Source organism: Cervus canadensis, chromosome 13 (genome assembly GCF_019320065.1).
Source record: "Cervus canadensis isolate Bull #8, Minnesota chromosome 13, ASM1932006v1, whole genome shotgun sequence".
In the NCBI taxonomy this organism is placed as follows: Eukaryota; Metazoa; Chordata; class Mammalia; order Artiodactyla; family Cervidae; genus Cervus; species Cervus canadensis.
Genome location: NC_057398.1, coordinates 49,097,382 through 49,117,909, shown reverse-complemented (window position 1 = coordinate 49,117,909; position 20,528 = coordinate 49,097,382). Strand labels below are relative to the sequence as shown.

The 20,528-nt window shown below is 49.5% G+C and overlaps 1 protein-coding gene across 1 annotated transcript in view; it reads left to right on the top strand.

Moving 5' to 3' along the window:
* The first annotated feature begins 5,762 nt into the window (after positions 1-5,762).
* The window catches only part of COQ8A (coenzyme Q8A), a 45,002-nt gene continuing 30,236 nt past the window's right edge, over positions 5,763-20,528 (top strand). The window contains exon 1 of the mRNA XM_043484946.1: positions 5,763-5,905. The gene's annotated coding sequence lies outside the window, so the exon portion shown is untranslated. The remainder of the gene's footprint in view (positions 5,906-20,528) is intronic.

Here is a 20,528-nt window from a genome sequence, read left to right as displayed (position 1 = left end):
GACCTGACTCAAGCTTACTCAGTGTGAAAAGCAGTTTTCCTAACAAGCATTTGTCGGAAAAAAAAAAGAAAATTACATACATGTGTTTTATCTTTGCAGCTGCCTGAGATAGTGGATCACAGTTGAGACAAATAGTAGACTACCTAAAAAGCTTAAGGAGAGCTGAGGAATGAGACATCCACAGGGACTGTGAAAAACTGACCTATTCTTGGAACTCTAGAAGGCCACAAGCAGGGCAGGGCTAGGCATATACTTAGGGAAGGTCCTAAGATCTCACCTGTGACTCTGAGACTCTGCAAAAGCAGGAAGTTATATTGAGGAAGAAGTTGTCAACTGCCTGGTTGAGTGTTGAAAGCATGCCCTGACATGCACACAGAGTCTCTCAATAAACACTGGATGATTTAGTAGTTCCAGGCATTTAAGGAAATCTGTCTTATCATTAGTTGACCTTAAGTTAACTGAGTAAAGACATCAGTGGCCATACACAACAAAATCAGACTTTATAGAATTAGCTCAGAAAAGTCATTAAACAAAGAACAATAAGCAGCAGCAATAACAAACCCTGGGTTTATATGCAAATGATGTCTCACCAAATGAATATAAAAAGATAGAAATTATAAAGAAAATAGTCAAATAGAAGCTTTAGAGTTGAAAACTACAATAACTAAAATGAAAAATTTACTACAGGAGCTCAACATTGGATTTGAACAGGCAAGAGAAAGAATCAATGAACTTGAAAACAGGAACCAATTCAGATGATCCAGTTTGAAGAAAAGAAAGAGGAAAAAAAAAGAATTTTTAGAAAATTAGCAGAGCCTTGGAAATCTGTGGGATATCCTCAAATATAGCAACATACATAGAATGGGAGTTCTAGAAGGAGAAGAGAGAGAAAAGGGAACAGAATAAGTATTTAGAGGAAATAATGGCAGAAAACTTCCCAATTTTGATAAAAAAACATTAGTATATATGTCCAAGAAGCACACTGAACCCCACATAACTCCACACTAAACTCAGATAGGATAAATGCAGGGCTTCCTTGGTTGTCAGATGGTAAAGAATCTGTCTGCAATACAGGGGACTTGGTTCATTCCCTAGGTTGGGAAGATCCCCTGGAGAAGGGAATGGCAACCCACTCCAGTATTCTTGCCTGGAGAATTCCATGGGCAGAGGAGCCTTGTGAGCTACAGTCCAAGGTCTTTCAAATAGTTGGACATGACTGAGCGACGAACACACACACACACACACACACACACAGGATAAACACCTAGACACATGATAATCAAACTGTCAAAAGACAGAATCTTGAAAATAGCAAGAAAGAAGCAACTCACAAAGCATCAAGCACAAAGATCCTTAATAAGATTAACATCTCATTTTACATTAGAAACATGGAAGACAGAAGGCTGTGGCATGATATATTTAAAGTACTGAAGGAAAAAAAACCCTGCCAATCCAACATTTAGTATAAATAAACAAAACCATGGTCATTCATCACTAGTTTACACATTCTGTAAGAAAAAGTGTCCATCAGGCAGAGATGAAAGAACAATAACTCAAATCCGCATGGTGAAATACAGAAAATGGTGAAAGAAACTATACAGGTAAACAGAAAAAGGGCAGCAAAGGTCTATTTCTGTTGGTAACTCTCATTTTTTTTCACCTGATCTAAAAAAATCACTACAGGGACTTCTCTGGTGATCCAGTGGTTGAGAGTCTTTTTGAAATTCAGGGCACATGGGTTTGGCCCCTGGTCAGGGAACTAGGACCCCACGTGCTGCAGAGCAACTGGGACCACGCACCACCACTGGCGAGCCCACATGCCACAACTGCTGAGTCCACATGCCACAACTGGAGAGTACATGCGTGGCAACGGAAGCTCCCACATGCTGCAGCTGAGACCAGGTGCAGCCAAAAAAAAAAAATAAAATAAAATAACTGCATAAAGCAACAGTGATAAATCTGTCGGGGTGGGCATACCATGAACAGAGATATAATTTGTATGATAACAGCACAAAAGAAGGGGGAGAATGAGCCATATATACATATATATATATATAAAATATACAAAGTTTTTGTATACTATTGAAATTATATTTTTGAAATTATTATTAAAATTAAGTTAGAATTAATTTGAACTAGAGCATTATGTTAATTATACCTCAGGACAATAGCTAAGAAAAAAGCAGTGAGTGACCAACTGTGTCAAATGCTGCTGATAGAGCTCTATCTATGATGAAATTTGAGCACTAACTGCTTGATTTGGCAACATGGAGATCACTGGTGAGCAGTTTTACAGGCAGGCTGGGGCATAAAGCAGACTAGGTTGGTCCAAGTAGAATGGAAGAAAAGGAGGGGGAGAAAATTATTTTTTCTTAAAAAAGAAAAAGATAATTCTTTCATGAGTTTGCTGAAAATGGGAGAAGAGAAATGGAAGTGGGATGAAGAGTGAGAGATAGTTACCAGGTTTGTGTGCTGGTAAGAATAATTGAGCAGAGTGAGAAAAACTGATAACTGCCTTCTCTGTCACTGTTATTAAGGAAGAAAATTTGAGATCAGAAGGGAATTATTACAGCACCTTGCTTCTTACCCAAATGTCCCAGGAATTGGCATCTTTGGTTATTGGGAGAATATGTCTATATATATGCATGTATATATGTACACACATATTTATGTGTATTGAATAACACTGTATTAATATATTATGCCCACTAGAAAAGATAAAAACGTAAATTTTTAGAAGTTTAAGATAAATTTGGAAAAAAAAAGTCGATAAATAAGATGGTGTATCATATAATCACTAACAGCTCAGGCACTCAGACACTCAGAGCAAGGTACATAGTGAATAAAATCATGCTTCAATTGACTTTTTGCTAATTTTGAATTTTCTGGCTGTCTTTTTATCAGCTACAGTTAGATTCATCCTTGCTCTTATTTTGTAGTGAGTTTATACCTAGAAGAGTAGTAATGATCTTTTTTTTCTTGTTGTTCACCCTGCCTGCATTAGTATTATCTTCCAACTGGGTTTTTTTGGTTTGTTTGTTTTCTTGGCCCAATTTATTTTTTAACTTTTTTATGGAGAATTTCAAACAAACACAGAATATGAACCCCAATATATCCATCATTCTCCTTCAATTATCAACTCATGACCCCTCAGCCCTGTAGTATTTTGTAGTACTTTGAAGCTAATCCCACATATTGTGTGATTTCACCTGGAAATAATTCAGTGTGTATATATAAAACACAAGGACTCTTTAAAAAAAAGAAAAAAAAAAAAAAACCTAACTACCATGCCATTAGCGTAACTAAAAAATAATTTGAAGGAATCTTTAACTTGAAGTAATGGAGGAATCTCTGCAACAAAAAATCAGGTCAGGAAAGAACTATGTTTTTAGCATAAAAAAGCTGAGGTCATTATTCACAAGGAGTAAGATCAAAATAATATCAATCTGATGAAGATTCCTTCTTTCCATAAACTAGCTGGGGGGTTCTTCTCCAGTAAACTAGAGTGGTGGTCTCTGATGAAAAACTAATGTTTATGGTAGTGGGTTATGCTGGTCTTCAGGTACTCTGTGCATGCTAAGTTCTTCAGTAGTTACTCTTTGTGATCCTATGGACTGTAGCCTGCCAGGCTCCTCTGTCCATGGGATTCTCCAAGCAAGAATACTGGAGGGGGTTGCCCTGCCCTCCTCCAGGGGATCTTCCCTACCCAGGGATCCAAGCCTGTCTCGACTCCTGTATTGGAAGGCAGGGTTTTTTTGTTTTGTTTTTTTTACCTCTAGCACCAGCTGGGACGAGAAAAGTCAACCCTGGCATTGCTAGCGGAGTGAGACTGAATTGGCCTGGAAGCAACCAATTCCCTCCCACATCCTCTCTCCACTTTCAAAGGCAGAAGCTGGAGCTGATGAAAATCACATCCTCATCCAAGTGAAGTCTGATGGAGGTAGGGTCTGTACTGTATATTACAGGAAGGGATGAACCAGGGACTCCACCATCCCATGGGCAGTGGTGGAGGGTCACTAAGCTGGCAGAAGTTGAAGGAACGCAGGCAGTTAAGCAAACAGTTAGCTTGGGAGGGAGCAATGAATACCCGTTGAAGGCCTAAGTAGGGGCTGCAACTTTCTCTTCAGTGTGTTAAAAGGGAGCCAGTTTCTTAGTCAAGGCAAGGTCCCAGTTAGCCCTGTACTATTTGTGGCAGTTCTTGAAATTTGTCAAAAACTCCTTAATTATCTCTAAAAAAAAATGTTGTATTTTGTGTGGAGATGACTGGGGGGTTGGGGCAGAACTTGAACTGGCAAGAGAGTATATGAACGTTCCTGCAGAGGAGATCCAGCACCCCAATGATCAGGCCATGGAAATTCGCAGCCCCCCCCACCCAGGACCCACAGGCTCTGTTCTGCCCTGCAGGTTACACATCACGACAGCTCTGGTCCAAACTGTGAAGTTAGGTTCACATCTGGATTCTGTTATTTTTAATACCCACCCACCCCCATTTCTTGCCTGGAGAATTTCATGGACAGAAGAGCCTGGTGGGCTCCATGGGGTGTGAAGAGTTGGACACAAATGAGGGACTAACACACTTTACACTTCTTTTTTTTCACTTCTGCCCCCTCCTCCATTTCAGGCGTCAGCATACAATGGCCTTCAAGTTTTCTGACTAATAATAAAAATAAACCAGTTTCATTAGGAGGTTGAGATTAACATATACAGACTATATATAATCAACAAGGACCTACCGTATAGCATAGGGAAGTCTACTCAATACTCTATAATGATCTATAATGGAAAAGAATCTGAACACAACATGGTAAATCAACTATATTTCAATATAAAAAACTTTAAAAAATAATCTAGCTTGCATAATGTTATATATTAATTACTCAAACTCGGCTCAGCATAAAGGACAATGATTTGACTTGAATATTTATCTTTATGATCAGCGAGTGGAAACTGTCAAGACAATTGGGGCTCGGGTCTGAAACTCTGGTCGACGCGGAGACTTGGGGCCACTCTGCTTCAGTCCTAAGAGCACTTCCTTCCGGGGTAGCTCCGAGTGGGCCGCGGGGCCCCCTCCAGCTCCTTCCACGTGCTGGTGTGGCCCCGCTACCTAGGGCCCCCACGAGGACACAGGCAAATAACCCCACACGCTCTGGGGCCACTGCTAGGGCGATCCGACCTGGGGCATGGGAGGCCGGCCAACGCTACCAGCCCAAAGCGAAACGCGACAAGTGGGCGGGGCCGGGCGCCGGAGGCGGACGTGCATTCAACAGGCTTGAATGCAAGCTTCCCAGCTTGGCTTCCCAGCAAGGCTTCCCAGCTCTGTGAGTCCCTTCTGGGGAACCGGGAGAGGGCTCCTCTCCTCATTACATAACGGCCAGCGCGGAGCAGGCCCGCTGTAGTCGCTACGGCTTCTTCCTCCGCCTCTAGAAAGCCTGGGGAGTACCAGCCCGGGACAAAACAGCCGACAGCGGTCACCGCAACTGCGTTTGCCGTCCGGTCTGGAGAAGGCAGAGGTCTCCGGACGCACGCGAGCTGTCTCTCTAAACCCAACGCGTGGTCTTCAGTCCGGCTTTTTCAACTAGGGGAGAGGGCAGCAGCGAGAGGAAGAATGGGCGGGGCCCTGCGCTCTGGGAAGGCCTCCCATTGGCTCCTCTCTCTCCGCCCTCAGACCCCATTGGCCGCGGGTCGAGCGCACGGGCCGAGCACGCTGCCCCACGACGCGCAGCGTTGGGCTAGCGGCGGCGGCGCAGCCAATGGGAGCGGCCCGCGGGGCAGGGCCGAGGGCTCTGGGTCTCCGGGCGCGGGCGAGTTGGTAAACAGATCCGGAGCGCGTGCCGGGGGCCAGCGCTGAGGCGAGCGCGCGGAGGCTGCGCGAAGGTGACCGCGGATCCCAGCTTCCTGCAGCCGGGTAAGGCTGCTGCTCGCCGGCCGCCGCGTGCCCTGGGCGCTGTCTGCCTGAGGCCAGAGCGGGGCTTAACTCCCGCTTGGGCCCTTCTTGCATCCTCAAGTGGCAGCGTGGCTTCCCCTTGGCGAGTTTCATTTGCCCCGAGTTCCGGGCCGCTGCGCGGTGGGCGCGCCTCAGAATGCAGGGTGGGCGCCTACGGCTGTCCGCTACCCCCATTCCCACAGCCCATACCTGTCTCGCGGAGGGTACGAAGGCTGCGTGCCAGAGCCTTGGCTCCTGCGAACTCGCCTAGCTGCGCTGGTGACCTGATGCCTAGTTTCTTGGTCGCCGGTACTGCTTTCCTGCCTTGCTTTCTTATGAAAACATTTCTCTTCACGCCTAGACCCCTTTGCACTGTCTCAGGGGCGCTAATTGTCCCTGGCCCGAAGTTTGTGTCAGGACTTTGACGCCCTTGGCCCTAGCCAGCTGTTGGGTTTCACTGGTGAGGGTTTTGTATGCACATGGGAATGAGGATCCTTTTTGGTTCTGTTCTCCGTTGGCTTTTCTTTGGCCCGTCCTCCTGCATTCTTCAAATACTGGGGGTCTTGTCAGTGGTCGTGCCTTTCCCCAGTGCCTGCCCCTCTGCCAAATGGAGGCTGGTCTTCCCATGTGCCTTGTGGGTTGGGGAGTGCTGCTGGGGGGGGTAGGTCTGCATCCTGGAACTCTCCATTTGGATGCCAGTCCTCTGAAGGGTGAGTGGCTTCTGTGCAGCCTTTCATCCTAGGTAGGGCCTGCAGCCCATTGGGAAACTCGTCCATGCTCACTTGGGCCTTGGGTGTGCGTGACAGGAGACTGAAGAGTTGGACCTGCCAGGTCTAACTTGTTGTTAAAGGATTTGAGCGTGCATGATGCCAGCTTGCCAGTTGTTATGCTGGCAAGAGGGCCCAACTCTGGAGAAGGTACAAAGCAGGAGTTGGAGGGGGTGGAAACTGGTGATTCTCAGGGGAAACACCTTTATGATTGATGATGGCTTTGGGCATTTTCAACTTTGCAAATGATGCAGACAAAACAAGATTATGATTTTGGGCCTGACCTTGGACAACTCAAAGGAAAAGTGAACTAAGGTGGTCTGAATGCTTTCCTGTGTGTTACATAAGCCAGGGTTTCTCAATTTTCAGCAGCATCCCTGGCCTCTATCCATTAGATGTTAGTAGTTCCCCCCTCATCTCCCCCCACTAATTGTGACAACCAATAATGTCTCCAGACATTGCCAGATGTCTCCTGGAGGACTCAGTCAACCTTGGCTGAGAACCACGGAGATAAAACTGTAAAAAGACTCTTCCCATGCTGCCAGAGGCCCCCTGGGACCTGTCCAGGAGTAGCTGAGAAGTTTAGGTAGCAGATAGCATTGTGCTGTTGTCTTAAACCAGTGATAGCAGCCATGTTGGTTGGGCTTTAAGGGAATTTACTTCCCCTCTGCTCCACACCTGGGGGGATAGGAGTGAGATAGGAGGTTAGAAACCTATGGGCATTAGCTGTGCCTGCTGAATGCATGGCAGAGACTGAGTCCAGAATACAGAAGTGGGCATGCATACTAAGTTGCTTCAGTCATGTCCGACTCTTTGCGACGCCAGTCTCCTCTGTCCATGGGATTCTCCAGGTAAGACTACTGGAATGGGTTGCCATGCCCTTCTCCAGGGGATCTTCCCAAGGATCCAGCCCAGGTCTCATGTCTCCTGCATTGGCAGGTGGGTTCTTTACCACTAGCGCCACCTGGGAAGCCCAAAAGAAGTGGGACTTGTGGTTTCTGTCTTTGGCGACTTTGCAAGACTCTGGGAGATATGCATGTGAAATAACCATGGGGTGGTTTTTAAACAGTCAGCAAAGATATTTAAGCTGTCAGTGCTGACTGAAAGGCCAATTAATTCAGTTTTCCATAAGTGGATTTTCCAAAGTGATACTTTGCTCATCCTCACTTATTTACTGAGACATCTCTTATGTCTTATGATGTGAGAGGGGGCTAGGCCCATGTCTGCAGAGAGAAAGTGTCTGCATTTCAAACACATATGTGTGTGTATTTACTTGTACCATGTACTCCTTCAGAAAGAGACTACCCAGAAGTGTACTGGTGCAGAATGGACTTACGTACAATTTGTAGAGTGCTTTTATAGTTGATCGAAGCATCAGAGACAATGTCAGAGACAATGAGCCATTTGTTTTTGCAGGGAAAGATGCTTTACTTCTGAGTCTAGAGTTTGTCTTCACTTTAACCCAGAATTTATGCCTCAAATTCCAAAGTCCCAAACTGACGGATGCAGAAAAGTGAAGAAACAATGGTTATTGTACAGGAAAAACACCCCAAGTCCCTACCGTGGATTTCCTTTTCTTGTCATTGATTGGTCCTATGGGGATGTATCAGGATTTTCCCATAACACTCCTTGGTTTGTTAGGGGGTCTTTTGGGTACCCTTTCTTGCCTGCAGAACAGAATCTGTACAGGGAGGTCAGTCTTCCTTTCTCAAAAAGAAGTTTAGAGAAGCCTATTATTGGGAAGCTCCAAACTTGGCAGGATGATTTTCCATCAAGAGCTGTGGACACTGAGTCATTATCTTTGTCAGTTGAAACAAGAGCTGTGTGCAAAATTAGACAGGAATATTTAGATAGAGAGTTGTCTTGATCTGACAGTGGCATCTGGAAATAGTTCCAGCATTCTTGCTAAACAACAGCCAGGAACTTGGGAGAGCCAGGAGAAAGAAGAGCTGGTGGGAGGGGGGGGATGTGAGGGTCCTGCTCCAATGGGAGTTGGGCCCATCAGGGAGAGGGGGTAGTGGGAATGGGACCCGCTGACTTTGAGGCAGGGTCAGGACCCTGAGTGGGGTGCATCTGGGTGGGCTCCTCCCCACAGTTTTCCAATCTGAGTGGTCTGTTCACAAGCATGTTGTTCACTGTGGGGTTACAGGCTCCTGAGCTCTTGACATTTTTGCTTTGAGGTCAGGGGCCTACAGAATATTTAAAGTTGGAAATGATCCTGAAAAAAATCTTTTTATTCTTCATACTTGGATATGATTTATTTTTTTGTTCTGTCCATGCAGAGAAGGATTCATGAGAAAGCTGAGAGTTTTTCGCTCAACTTGCCATTTCAGAGTATTGTAGATTCTCTTGTAGTGAATAGTGACTGAGTTCTTGTCTCCAGAGCCCTCAACTTGCTTTTTAAAACATTGCCCCGTTTCCATCTGGGCGGAGGGAGAGGGGCTGCATTTGGTTCAAACCAGGGAAATTGTGTGTAGCCTAAGGGTTGGTGCCCCTCCATGTCCTGCCCTGAAGAAAAGTCCTGTGTGACATTGTGGGTGGGCTTTGCAGGTGGCACTAGTGGTAAAGAACCCGCCTGTCAACGCAGGAGATGGAAGACACATGGGTTCAGTCACTGGGTTGGGAAGATCCCCTGGAGGCGGGCATGGCAACCCACTCCAGCATCCTTGCCTGGAGAATCCCATGGACAGAGGAGCCTGGTGGGCTACAGAGTCGCAGAGAGTCTGACACGACTGAAGTGCTTTAGCAGCAACAGCGGCAGCTGGTTATTTACTTCTTGTTGAACAAGTATCAGTTGATTGTATGCCTTGAGTGTGACATTGGGAATGTAAAACTGAACAGTTCCCTGGGTCCCTGGCCTCTGGGAATTGTAATAAGTGGTATGCAGATACCACCTAAACACCCTCAGTGTGGTTTGGACTAGGGGCTCTGAGTGAGATCACTTCTGGCTAGTGACTCTTGGAGGAGAAGGCATGTTAACTGGGACACTGAGGATGAGCAGGATTTTAGCAGAAAGAGGGAGGAGTGTACAGGAGTGAGGGGCCAGGGCTTCCCAGACTCTACGCTGAAGGCCAGGTTTTATTTCTTCCCGATTTGCTGCAGACCAGTACTTTTGCAAAACACACTAAACGTGTCCTCAGTTCAGTTCAGTCGCTCAGTCGTGTCTGACTCTTTGAGACCCCATGGAATGCAGCACACCAGGCTTCCCTGTCCATCACCAACTCCTAGAGCTTACTCAAACTCATGTCCATCGAGTCAGTGATGCCATCCAACCATCTCATCCTCTGTCGCCCCCTTCTCCTCCCACCTTCAATCTTTCCCAGCATCAGGGTCTTTTCCAGCGAGTCAGCTCTGCACATCATGGCAGTGCTGATGGCTGTGAGGGTTTCTGAGTGCTTGTGCTTAGTCGCTCAGTTGTGTCTGACTCTCTGCGACCCCATCGACTCCTCTGTCTATGGGGATTCTTCAGGCAAGAATACTGGACTGGGTTGCCATGCCCTCCTCCAGGGAGTCTTCCCAACCTAGGGATCGAACTCAGGTCTCCCACATTGCAAGTGAGTTCTTGACCATCTGAGCCACCACCAGGGAAGCCCCAGAATGCTGGAGTGGGTAGCCTGTCCCTTCTCCAGGGGAACTTCCTGATCCAGGAATCTAACTGGGGTCTCCTGCATTGCAGGCAGATTCTATACCAGCTGAGCTACCAGGGAAGCCTTTCTAAGTGCTTACTCCTGTTACTTCATCACGGATGACACCTTCAGTCCCAGGCCCATTCTTTGAGTGGCATCTGTCCAGGCAGTGGGTTCTTTGAGCAGAAGCCTTGGAACCGGGGACTGCCTGGTGGGGGTGAGTGCAGCTTGGTAGGAGGGTCAGGAGTTGAAGGGGAGCGGTGGGGGACTGGGCTAGGGAGTGGATGGGGTGAGTCCCTGCTTTGTGTTGAAGTAGCCTGTGCGATCACCCGTAGGAGTTTAGGATAGTCCACTAATACTTCTCTGGCATTTTATCTCAGCAGTGGGGTCAGGGGGCCAGGTGGGCTTGGCCTAGCCATCCTACTTTTCAGCTGGTAGTTTAGGCTGGAAAGGCTTCCCTGAGCGCCCGCAGCTCAGTTGCAGCCTGGGGGGCCTTGACAGAGAGGGAGGCAGCTCCCTGCCCTGGAGTATGTGCAGTGGACGCGGGTATCCGAGGGTCCTGGGCAGGCTGTGCAGGGCCGGGGGCTGTGGGGCGTGGGGGCGGCCCTCTGCTGTGGGAGCCCAGGGTGCAGTGCTGCTGGTTCTGTTGGGAGACGGCTCACGAAGTGGACTCCTGTGCTGGGAGGTCTAGGAGCTGCGGCCCAAAGGGTGCCCGGGCTTCTGTGGGAGAGACAGGATCCAAAGCTGAGGCCTGAGCAGGAAGGGGCAAAAGTAGACGCCACTATGGGGAGGGGAGGGCACTCAGTAGGCAAACTGCGCAGAATGGGGACTGGATTATGCTGGAGGGCTCAGGGTAGAGGAAGGGGAGCCTAGTGAGGTGGCCTATGAGAAGTGAGGGCGGCCTGAGTCCCAGGTGGCAGGCCTTGCTTGGGGAGGTGGAATGAGAGCGTAGATTCCAGAGAATGTAACTCTGTGCAGGTGGAATCTCTTAAGTGACTGCTTCACCCGGGCTGAGATGTCTAGTGGGGCGAGCACTGTTTGGGGTGGATGGTGGTGTCACTGCTGAAAACAGGGTCAGGGGAGGAGGAGCTGGACTGGCGGAAGGAAGATGGTGATCGTTTTAGAAGCAAAGGTGTCTAGGTGCCTTGTGGGATTTTTCCCCTCGATTCTTTTGTTATTAGGTACAGTTTGCATACAGTAGGTTCATACTTTCTGGTGTGCAGTTGGGTGGTTTGGTAAATGCATAGAATCATATAACCATTATCCCAGTCAAGGTCTAGAACTGTTCCGTTCCCCCCGCCCCCAGTTCCCTGGACCTCTTCATTGGTGTCTGTAGGACTTGGAGGGAGAGATGTCATGTATGTATAACTGGTTTGGTTCTAGAATTGGTTCAGTGGTTGGGATGGCCTGCTCCAGTTGGGAATGGCATGCACAGGCCTGGGGGAGCCGCCAGCCCATGGGGAGGCTGAAGCCTGTCCCCAGGGGACAGTGTAGGGAGCCAGAAGGAGAGGCTGGGTACTAGGCCTGGGGACACCTGTGCTGTGAGGATGAGGAGCTGGTGAAAGATGCTGAGTTGAGGGGCTGACAGTGAGTGACGGAAACCCAGGTCAGGATTTCCTGAGAGAGTGTGGGGCCAGCGGGAAAGGCTGAGGAGGATGGTGTTGGGGTGGCTTAGGTGGATGGAGCCATCAAGTAGCCATTGTGAGTGTCATGGTGTGGGGTAGGGGAGTGGTGGAGAGCTTGGGGTCTGGGCCAGACAGCCTGTGCTGAGGGAGAAGGAAGGACAAGACAGGAGGTGCCCTCTGTCCCTGGAGGCGTTGGCAGGCATGAGGCTGAAGGAGAGACAGAATCGGAGGTTTTAGATATTTGGTGCATGAAAGCTGAGAGCAGGTCTGTGGGCTTGAGGTGGAAAGCTTTTGTGGAAGGAGAGATTGAAGGCAAAACAAAAAATAGGTCAGAGGCAAGATCCTAGAGGAGGAAGGAGAGGGAAGAAGGGGATGACAGCACAGGGAGGGGATAGGATGGGAGGAGAGTCCGGGGAGGGCTGAGACCTGCACCAGGGCTTGAGAGTGAGCACAGCTGATTGCCTTTGTTTTAGGGAAGCAAGAGGTCAGCTAGATGTGAGCAAGGCCCTCTGCTTGATGTGAGAGGGGAGGCTGGCCTGGGGTTGGTGCTCAAAGGGGAAGTCAGGCTCCTGGCAGCTGCTGAGGAGGGAGGGAGGGAGGGAGGGAGGGTGTGTGTGTGTGTGTGTGTGTGTGTGTGTGTAAGTGGAGCAGGAAAGTGTTTCCTGGTGTGTGTGTGTGTAAGTGGAGCAGGAAAGTGTTTCCTGGTGTGTGTGTGTGTAAGTGGGGCAGGAAAGTGTTCCCTGGTCCTCTGAGAAAGGGTGTGTGTGTGTGTGTGTGTGTGTGTGTAAGTGGGGCAGGGAAGTGTTTCCTGGTTCTCTGAGAAGGGGCCCAGTCCCTTCCCTGCTCCCTGCCCCTCCCACTGGACTTTCCCAGAGGTGTTGCCTGAAAGAGGCTGTGGTCCCCACCTCTCCACCCCTGAGAAGCAAGTCCACCCATCCGCGTACCTCCCCTCACCCCCCACCACACACACGCTTGCTATTTTCATAGAGTGTCTAGAAGGGTTAGTACTCAGATTCTTTTGAGTGTGATTCTGTGTGTGTGTGTGTGTGTGTGTATGCAAAGTCACTTCAGTCGTTTCTGATTCTTTGCAACCCCAGGGACTGTCGTCCTCCAGGCTCCTCTGTCCTTGGGATTCTCCAGGCAAGAATACTGGAGTGGGTAGCCATGCCCTCCTCCAGGGGATCTTCCCGACCTCGGGATCAAACTCGGGTCTCTTATGCCTCCTGCATTGGCAGACAAGTTCTTTACCACTCACACCACTTGGGAAGCCTGTGATTCTCTCTAGACCCTGTTAAATCCCAATTTTTAGCACTGACCTGGGTCATCCTGATCTGCTCAGGGATTAAAAGGCCATGTCCTAATCTCAAATCTTGAGGTCATCTAGGTCAGTCTCAGCTTCTTATACGTGAGGAAACGAGGAAGCTCAGCCCAAGGGAGAGCAGGGGTGCCCGGTGTCACATGTAGCTAGTGCCCAGGGTGGGCTTCGAACCTGGGGCTGGCTGGCTGCCTTCCCTGACTGGGAGCCAGAGGGTTCCTGCCATCTGCTGGGCGAGACACGAGGTCCTGGGGATTGTTCACACACACAGAGAACTTTTACATTAAACCCAGATCTTGGGGTTCAGCCTGGTTTGCTTTCTGCCTGGCACATTTTCTCTGTTTGGCACCAGGCCTGGCTCAGGGGAGGGTGAAGGTAAGAATAGGTTGCCCTGTGACCCACAAGTGGTTACTGTTTGACAGATTCTGGAGCAAACATCTCCCATCTGTGTGAGATCAAAAAAGCAGTTTGTGGCTCTTGCTCCCTGCTGTGTTTACAGCCAACATTTGGTAAAGCTGAGGGCTGGGTACCACGTATGGGTCACGCCTGCTATGCCCCTGCTGCAGCCCACGTGAACTTCACTGTTCGTGGGCCAGACCTGCTCTCTTTCCCTCTTCTCTCCTACTCTTCTAAGCAGGGAGTGGGGCTGAATAGGGCATCCTGGGTGGGCCACGCCACTCCCTCCCCGTGTCTGCGTGCTCATAGGAGCAGACTCCCAAATGTCCCCTTATGAATGTTTTTCTTCCTGTTTCTCCCTCTTCTGCCTGTTAAAACACAGGGTGCTGGTCCTCCTGCCATGTCCATGCCTCTGCATTGTGGGTGGTTCACAGTGATTGTGGACAGAAAGCGTTTCCCAGGGGCTTAGCATCCCTGGTGTCACTTGAGTTCTGGATTCAAAAGATGGAGCTTGAGAAGCTGGGGAGCCCCTGGGTGCCCGTGGGTAATAAACTCCTGGTGAGGGTGTAGCGGAGTGCCAGCCCTCAGCGGGAGTCAGGGTCTGGGTAAGAGAGTGAATGCACCACGCAACCCCGGGAGATGGGAAGGGTACACAAAGAGTCCTGCAGGGCATGGCAAGACGACCTTAGACCATTAAGAGATGAGGAAGAGACCTGGCTTTAGGATGGAGCGGGGAACCACTATGGAGCGTCTAAGGTTTCATGAGGATGGGTAGGACGTTGGCAGAGGAAAGGGTGTTCCGGGGGAGGTGGAGGGAGCAGCATGTGGAAGCAGGAAAACGTGGGAGTGTGTGTGTGGGGTGGGGGTATGTCTGTGTGTGTGTGTGTTGGGGGTGAGCCATTCTGGCTGAAGCCCTGGTGTGGGGGAGATAGTGGCAAATAAGCCCTGGAAAGATGTCTGGCGGCCTGCAATGAAGAACCTTGAGGGCCAGGCCTGGGCCCATGGCCTTAGTTCTTCCAGCAGAGGAGAGTGGAGGTCAGCAAGGAGGCAGCCGCCTTGCCCTCTGTCTACATACAGTCGTCTGTCTAGAGTTGTCCCTTGTAGTTAACTCACTGGTTTTAAAAACTATTGGGGTTTTGTGTATGCTTCCCTGGTGGCTCAGATGGTAAAGAATCCGCCTGCAATACGGGAGATCTGGGTTCGATCCCTGGGTCGGGAAGATCCCCTGGAGGAGGGCGTGGCAACCCACTCCAGTACTCTTGCCTGGAGAATCCCCATGGGCAGAGGAGCCTGGTGGGCTGCAGTCCATGGGGTTGCAAAGAGTCGGACACGACTGAGCGACTGTGCACAGCACATGCCAAAAGTTGCCTGGGCTCTCCGTGGCGGGAGTCGTTAATTTAACCCTTACACCAGCGACGTGCGCAAGTGCCCCTGTCTGGCCTGCATGTGGTGTTTGGAGGCGCTGCTGGTAACGGCTGGTACACGGCAGGACTGGGGCCGCATACCCAGGGTGCACGCCCAGAGTGGACCCAGTGTGAGGCTCCTGCCTCTTTCTCCCACTGTGTCTGAGACAGGACCGGGGTGGGATCGCTGGTGCTGAGAAGCCAGACACTTTCAGTCTGGTAGCTGGGGAACTTCCCAGTACGGCAGTTTGGCCAGGTGGCCCTGGAGGGCCCAGCCAGCTCCTGGGTTTTCATGACTCACAGTTTTCTGCAACCAGTTGGACACTTTCCAGGGCGTCAACCTTGCTGTGTTTCCAGGAGAGTGACTGCTGATTTAAAAACATGTTACTGACCTGGGGGCAGTTTTCTCATTTGCTGTCACTTCCTAGGCCACAAGAAGAAAGGCCTGAGGGAGCCTGGGGTCAGGCAGGTGTAGATTGGCCAGCTCCTGACAGTGTTGGGACTGGAGATCTCTTTACCCGGTAGAGCTGTGCCTCATCAGCAAGTGGGGGCTGTGATCCTTACAGGGGTGTTGTCAGGTTAGAGTGAAGTGAAGGTCGCTCAGTCATGTCCAAGTCTTGATGACCCCATTGACTGTAGCCCACCAGGCTCCTCTGTCCATGGGGATTCTCCAGGCAAGAATACTAGAGTGGGTTGCCATGCCCTCCTCCAGGGGCTCTTCCTGACCCAGGGATCCAACCCAGGTCTCCCACATTGCAGGCGGATTCTTTACCATCTGAGCCACCAGGGAAGCCCTGGTTGTGAGATTAGGAGTAAGACAAAGTGACACATGCAGAAAGGGAATAATGACGGTTAGTATAAGAATTAGCTGTTCTTATTATTAATATTATTTCATTGAAATGTTTAATCTGCAGTGAATGTGTTTTAAAAGGTTAAGAATGTAAGTACTGACAGTGTTTTGAGAGTGGGGGCGGTTGTGGTGCCCCAGGCCGTGCACAGGGCCGGCATGTAACACAAGTGCTCCGTGATGTTTTTGGTGTTGGGCCGAGGCTGGTAGACAAATGGGGTATGTTTATACTGAACGCAAGCAGGACTGTGTCATCAGGAACAGGAATGTGTCTCCAGCTGCCTGTGGGATATCCCAGCACCTAGCACAGCGCCCGGCACTCAGCGCCGCTTGTAGAGTGACTGCACTAAGTTATTTTAGAGGAATGATCTCGAAATTATTCTAGATTACAGTCCTTCTTCCCAGCCCAACAATTTACCTTTAAAAAAATAGCCACTACATTAGTTTCCTATTGTTGCTATAAAAAATGACCACAAACTCAGTGACTTAAAAACACTACAGATTTATCATCTTAATATTCTGGAGGTCAGAAGTCTGACGTGGGTCTCACCTGTCTAAAACCAAGGAGTCAGCAGACTCTCTGGGCCCAAGGACAGAGCCGCTCCCCTCCTCTTGCCAGCCTCTAGGAGCCGCCTGCCTCCCTTGGCCGTGGCTCTGTCTTCACAACTGCATCGCTCTAACCTCTGCCTCTCTCACATCTCCCTCTTCTGACTTGGATCCTCCTGCCTCTCTCATAAGCACCCCTGATTACACTGGAGCCAGGTGGATAACCCTCCATCTCAAGTTCTTTAATTAATCACACCTGCAAAGTCCCTTTCGCCATGCAAATAACTTAGTCAGATTGTGGGGATTAGAACATGTGTGTTCATCTGTGTGAACATCTCTGGGTGGCCATCATTCGGCCGGCCACAGCCACCCATAGTGTTTTGGCCAAATTTTAACACAACCCCGTAAATATCTGATTTTAATTTAAGAGAAGTTCCTCAACTACAGCACTAGGGTCCTTATTCACCTCTGTGTGACTGCAGATTACACTGGTGTTTGTGTGGTCAAGGTCAGTCTGTGTGTATGTGCGGGGGGTGGGGGGTGGGAATGTGGGGGTGGGAAGAGTCAGAGGTGTGTGAGATGTGAGCCTTCCGCAAGAGGCTTATTATTGAGAAGACTTCTGTGTGCTAAAGGTAACTTACAAATGGGGCAGAATCTGACCAGAGCTGGAAAATTTACATCAGTTGATGGAAAGTCTTAAATTCATAAGAGCTGAGAAACAATGAGGGCCCGATTTAGACATATGTCCTTGAATATATTCAAGGAATGTTGAATATATTCGTACATTTCAAAGTACTTCTGTCTCTCTTATTTAGATTGGACTTAGGCCATCATTAGTATCCAGCTGAGGTTATAGGAAGCAGGTTCAGGGACCTGGAGCATCCTGGCTGGTCAAAGCAGAGCTGATGCCCAGGCCCAGAGGCTGGCATCATGCAGACAGTCTGCATGGCTGATGGGTACATAGATGAAGTGCCCAGGTGAAGAAGCAGGTGCGTGTGTGTGCGCATGCATGCGTGTGTGTGTGCACACGTGCACAGAGCTGATGCCCAGGCCCAGAGGCTGGCATCGTGCAGACAGTCTGCATGGCTGATGGGTGCATAGGTGAAGTGCACAGGTGAAGAAGTAGGTGCGTGCATGTGTGTCTGTGTATGTGTGTGGTGGGGGCACATAGGTGTAAGCAGGGATTGGACGGGAGGCCTGGGTCCTGACTTCAGCCTCCACCCTCAGGCTCAGGAGTTTGGGGCTTATTCTGTAGAAAACTAGGAGCCATTTGAGCCAAGGGTGAAATGTGATGCAAATGGCTTTGAGGGTTAATCTGGCGGCAGATGGGCTGTAGGATGGAGCCAGGGAACTTGTGGGCGTCAGAGGGGTTTCCCTGCACTGTCCCTCCCTGAAAATACCTGGCGAAAGCCTCCCATACAGTTATCTTCTCTGAGAGTGGCATCAACTGTGCTGAGGATTACCAGCAGTGTTTTTATCCTGCTTGTCCTGGGCACAGGGTGCGGGCTGCCAGCATGCGGACTGCCTTTCCTGAGCGATGCCTCACAGCACAGCCGTATAAGCCACACCGGTCCCCAGGAGAGGGTGAGTCTGCCCTCCCAGAATCACATCTGGTACCGTACCCCGCCCGGCTGCTGGGAGTGTAAGTCAGTAAGAGGCTTGTCCACACTGGTCTCATTCGTGCTCACTCTGGTCTCACCAAGTCCAGACCTCATTCCAGAGTGTCTGTGTGGTGTTAATAATAATGATCATCAACTAGCAGGTTTTGAGCACCTTCTGTGTGTGCCAGGCATTCGGGGTCCTAAGTACTATTATATGGATTATCTAACCCACTCCTCTTGAGAACAGATGAGGGAAACTGAGGTGCAAAGATGAGCTTAAATGACTACTTAGGTCAGCAGCAGAGTCAGAATTTTAACTGGGAGTGCCCAACTCCAGAGCACTGTTTCATCAGTATCACTTCCTGAACCAAATCTTTTTTAATCTTTTAAGCAGAATACGTTGGTTTATAATCAGACAGTGAGACTGCACTCAGGACCCCATGCTTGGCATGTTGGTGTTTGTAATCAGTTACGTTTGTTGCCCAGTGAGAGGAAAGGTCACTTGGGGCCCTCTGAGGTACCCACCTGTGCTCTGGAGTCCTGGGCCTGTGCAGGTTCATTCATGGCATGGGTTTCTCTCTGGATTGTCATTAGAGGCTGGAACTTCTCCTGCTGCTTTTTTGATTCCCTCTCGCTGCCCCTAGTCCAGTGTCCACCTTGGGGCAACCCACAGGGAATCCTAAGATTGTCTTAGTTCCCCAGTGGGTGAAGGATGGAGGCTTGCCATCTAGAATATCACTCTTTTGCTTGTTTTCTCTTTTTACCTGTTAAATGGTTGTGTGGCTCCTGAGCCGTGATAGATTCGAGTTCTAGCTCTTATTTTGACTTTGGGCAAGTGGTGTGACTTGTTGTGTGACTTTGGGCAAGTTACTTAACCTTTCTCTGCCTTGGTTCCTTCACTGTATGATGGACATAGTAGTAGTACTTCCTAGAGTGAGGGGACTTCCCTGGCAGTCCAGTGGTTAAGACTCCAAGCTTCTAATGCAGGGGTTGTGGGTTCAATCCCTGGTCAGGGAAGAAAGAAAAGTAACATAGAACATAGAACACATAGCACACAGCCTGACATGTAATAAACCCTCAGTAAATAATAGAAGCTACAGTTATCATCACATTATGCTGGTCTTCTGCTTCACATGTTTCGGGAAGCAGTGAAAGTCACTGGAGAATGTCAGAGTGCCCGCTATTAGCATAAGAGTCTATACTTTTTAAATGGTTTCCAAAAAAAATTCCAATAGTCTGGAAATGGCTTTTGAAGGAACATGAAGTCCTTAGTGTAGGAGACAACTTGAGGCCCAGAAATGAACTTCTTTCCTTACAGGGGTCAGTTCCACTGTGCCAGCCAAGGGCTGCGTCTTCAGCCCTGTGTGGTCTGTGGTGAGCAGCCTGGACCAGGTCGGGAGGCTGCCCTGTCCTGCAGTGGGGGCTCGGTGGGCGGCTGCGGGTGGGAGCAGCAGCGGCCATCCTGTCTGCCCGGCTCTCCCCTCCCAGCAGTGCCCGCCGTCCCAGGCACACCCTGGTGCTTGCCTGACAGGGGGCTCCTGTCAGGGATATGGCGAAAGTTCTGGGATGGAGGACTGGTTAGATGATGATGGACTTATAGCCACTCAGTCTCAGCAGTGGACTGACAGTGCACTTGTCATTTTAATGTGAGATGAGGGGACGCAGGAGGCAGCTGTGTGGCTGAAAACCTTGGGTAAGGCAGGGGGAAGGAGAAGAACAGGAAGTCGGCATCTGACCCCACCCCACCCCTGACCTGACCCCTTCATTAGCAGCTCTCAGATCATCCTGTTCTGGGTGAGCCAGTAAAAGGTGGTCACCTCAGAGCCCCTCCCTCTGTCCAGCCCCTGCCTGGGGCCTCTGGGTAGTGGGCAGCTCTATGTCTGGGAAGGTGCCCATCTCTTGGGGTCAGGATCAGAGCTGTAATGAGGTGTGCTCACCCCAATACCAGCTTTGTTGGACTGCTGTAACTCCAGTGACCTTTCCAGATTTCCTGGGACAGTTGAGGTTATGTTTTACTCTGTTGCCCTAGAATCAGGGTCAACACACTTCCCTGAAAGAACCAGATAAGGGGATATTTTAAGCTTTGTGAGCCGTAGTTCTCACTTGCAACTACTCAGCTTGGTGTTATAGCTTAAAACCAAATCAAACCAAAAACCCCCGAACAGCCATGGGTAATACATATCAATGAGCTGTTGACAACACCTAACGGAATGAGCAGTAATTTGTGTTCCAGTAAATGCTTATTTGAAAAAACAGGCAGCAGGACTGGATTTGTCCCCATGGTTTGCTGACCCCTGATCTAGAAGGGCACCAGTTACATCTCTTAACTTCTGGTTCAAAAAATGTGATCACTGCACTTACTACATTATTCTAAACACCCTGGTGGCTCAGATGGTAAAGAGTCTGTCTGCAGTGTGGGAGACCCGGGTTCGATCCCTGGGTCAGGAAGATCCCCTGGAGAAGGGAATGGCAACCCACT